Genomic DNA, 2487 nt, shown 5'->3' on the forward strand with positions numbered 1-2487 from the left:
GTCTCAGATGTCAGTGTTAGGAATTTTGCCTTCAGCTGGTCCCAGGGAGTGAGACCTACGGATGGATCTCTTTTTTTTTTTTTTTTTTGGTAGCAAGGATTGAATCCAAGGGTGCTTAACCACTGGCCACATCCCCAGCCCTTTTTATGTTTTATTTTGAGACAGGATCTTACTAAGTTGCTCAGGTCCTCACTAAGTAGCTGAGGCCAGCTTCAAACTGAGGATCCTCCTGCCTCAGCCTCCTGAGCCACTGGGATCACAGGCGTGCACCACCGTGCCAGGCTCCAGATCTCAATTTCTAACAAACATCTCACATGATTCCAACATGGACAGTCCAGGGACCCCTCGGGGAGAAGTCCTACCTTATCACTTTCTGCAGCCTTCCTGCTCTTGCATATCTGTCTTATTTTAAGGCAAAGCAAAGCAAGCAAACATGGAATTACTGAACTACACTGAACTGCTGAGTGGTTAAAAGCCCTCCTCCAGGCAGACTAGCTTCAAATTCTGGTTTTAGCTCACAAGCTGCAAGTGACTGGGCAAGTGACTGTCCCTTTGTTCCCTCACCTGCAAAATAGGGTTAATAAAATTTACCCAGATGCTGCTGTGTGCATGGAATGAAGTCATTAAGCTCAAGTGTTTAGCACACGGCCTAAACACTAAGTGCAGAATATTTGTTTGCTATTAATATTTTATATTGCAATATGAACATATAAAGCTCATTGCTACCAAGAGGTTGAATTGGTCCAGTAATTTTTAAACTCTTCCAAGGAGATTTCTAGACCTAATAGTCCAGCTTTAAACTTCAACCTCATTTCGTACCAGGGATTAAACCCATGGGTGCTTTCCACTGAGCCACATCCCTAGCCCTTTTAATTTTTTTATTTTGGGACAGGACCTCACTCAATTGCTGAGGCTAGCCTCCAACTTGAATCCTCCTGCCTCAGCCTCCCAAGTGGCTGGAATTGCAGGCACACGCCACCATGTCGGGCTTCAACTTCTGCTTCACAATCCTGGTCTCAGCCCTCCCTCTTCTGGCTGGTGGACACCATGTTCTCAACAGAACTTTACATTTACACCGTGTTTTGAGGGGTTCATAATGAATGTCTAAGTGTTTTATAACATGCACTTTGACCTGTCCACTCTTCCTTATTATCTTTCTCTGAAAATCCTTCCTGGTCTCACTTCTCCCCTTTCCACCTCTCCTCTCATCTGTTCACAGCCCCCCATTTTCCAAGACTTCCTGGCAATTAATATGTGACCTGATGGGCTGGGGATGTAGCTCAGTGGGCAGAGCGCTTGCCTCACAAGCACGAAGTCCTGGGTTCAATCCCCAGCACCATTAAAAAAAAAAAATGTGACCTGAATACTAAGAATGTTTGACCAGAATGCCTGAAAAATCACTGATCAACAGGTTGAGGGAGAGTAGCACACAGCCGTGTGCCAAGAGAGGAGGCCAGCCCAGCGTTTCCCACAGAGCGGCCTCCACGACTTCTCTGCTCCTGCCGCAGCCTCCTAGAGCTCCAGCTGGGCTCCTGTCGCCGCCTGCACTCACCCAAAGCTGAGTTTAGCGTGTCAGTCCCTGTCCATCCGGACTCATCCTTACCTCAAGGCTAACGGCATCTGATCCACCCCAGACCCAACCAGCACAGCTCAGAGCCACCTCTGTCCCCCCCTCCCCCACAATCCTGTCCTCTCTTGTCACTCAGAAAGGCCACCGGGCACCTCCCCAGGCACCTCTCACTCTTCCTGGCTCTCCTTGCCCTCTGATCTCTCTGCTCAGATCTGCTTTTCTCAGTGGACACCCCGCAGACCCTGTTCTCCCAACGAGCAGCTGCAAGATCTGTGTCCCAGAGCACAGATCCCCTCTCGCTTAAAGCCCCAGGCGGTTCCCTCCTCACGAAAGTCCAAACTCCTAAAGCTAGGAGTCAGGACTGGCAGGACCCTACCCCTCCTGCTACCAAATTAGACCTGACCAAAAATATCCACCCATTTTCCACTCTTGCCTAAAAGCCCAGCTTAATTGAGAGTGTCTTCTCTTTCTTTTTTTTTTTTTTTTTTTTTTTTTTTTGGTACTAGAGATCGAAAACCCAGGGGTGCTCAACCACTGAGCCACATCTCCAGCCCTTTTTAATGTTTTATTTAGAGACAGGGTCTTACTGAGTTACTTTAGGGCCTCACTGAATTGCTAAGGCTGACCTTGAACTCACAATCCTCCTGCCTCAGCCTCCTGAGCCGCTGGGAGTACAGGCGCACACCACCGCTCCCAACAAGAGCGTCATCTACAAAAAGGGACGTGATACCTGAGAGTTGGTATGGACGTCAGCCAAATTGATTTACCTGAAGGTGGATCCCTGGGCTCAGAGGGATAATAAAGATTTCACTGAGGAAGAAGAAAGAAAATGCAGGCCAGAGCGTTCATGTGCTAGGCATGGAGTCCATCTGGCTGCGTCCCATTTTGCAGAAGGCAGGGCTAAGGTCTAGAGAGGT

The 2487-nt window shown here is 48.5% G+C and overlaps 1 non-coding gene across 1 annotated transcript; it reads left to right on the forward strand.

Moving 5' to 3' along the window:
- The first annotated feature begins 1269 nt into the window (after positions 1 to 1269).
- Positions 1270 to 1342, forward strand: Trnav-cac (transfer RNA valine (anticodon CAC)). Its single transcript has one exon. It is a non-coding gene; the product is annotated as a tRNA-Val (tRNA).
- Positions 1343 to 2487: the final 1145 nt, after the last annotated feature.

Source organism: Sciurus carolinensis, chromosome 16 (assembly GCF_902686445.1).
Source record: "Sciurus carolinensis chromosome 16, mSciCar1.2, whole genome shotgun sequence".
NCBI lineage: Eukaryota > Metazoa > Chordata > Mammalia > Rodentia > Sciuridae > Sciurus > Sciurus carolinensis.